A 641-nucleotide genomic window follows, 5' to 3' on the forward strand; every position below is an offset into this window, starting at 1 on the left:
GGCCAGCCTGGTCTACAACACAAGTTCCAAGACAGCCAGAAAGGACAGGACAATAACACAAAGAAACTCTGTCTCAAAAAACTAACTAACTAACTAACTAGATAAATTATACTGCACATAACAGACATGTACAACTTTATGTGTTGATTAAAATTTTTAAATAGTCAAAGGTTTACTAAATATAACCAGAAAAATACTGGCAACCTTATATCCTCTGTGTCTGGGCTGTTCATCTCTCCCCATCAGATACAGTACCCTAAAATGTGCACAGTGACAATTATTTAGTGAACTGTGCCAGTACCCTGATTTTGTTTTTGAATTCTGTAATCATTCAGCATTGTATTATAAGCTCAAATTATCTCCGTTGGCCTTCCTTCCTGAGAGGCAGAAATTCCTCAGCAAGACAAGCTTTTGTTTCACAATCATAGATAACCTTAACTTAGCTGTATCTACATATTCATGCTAGGCTCTGAAGCAGCAGGTCTTGAAAGTTAGAGTCCTAGATACCTGAGGAGGGTGGGGAGCAAGCAAGGCTGGGATTCCCCCAGCCAGTTTCATCTACTTTAGTCTCTGCCTCTTCTGACACCTGTAGCTTCCCTGGATGCAGAGAGGTCACTGGGTCTGTGAAATCTGCTGAGATT

Source organism: Rattus norvegicus, chromosome 4, assembly GCF_036323735.1.
Source record: "Rattus norvegicus strain BN/NHsdMcwi chromosome 4, GRCr8, whole genome shotgun sequence".
NCBI classification, from domain to species: Eukaryota; Metazoa; Chordata; class Mammalia; order Rodentia; family Muridae; genus Rattus; species Rattus norvegicus.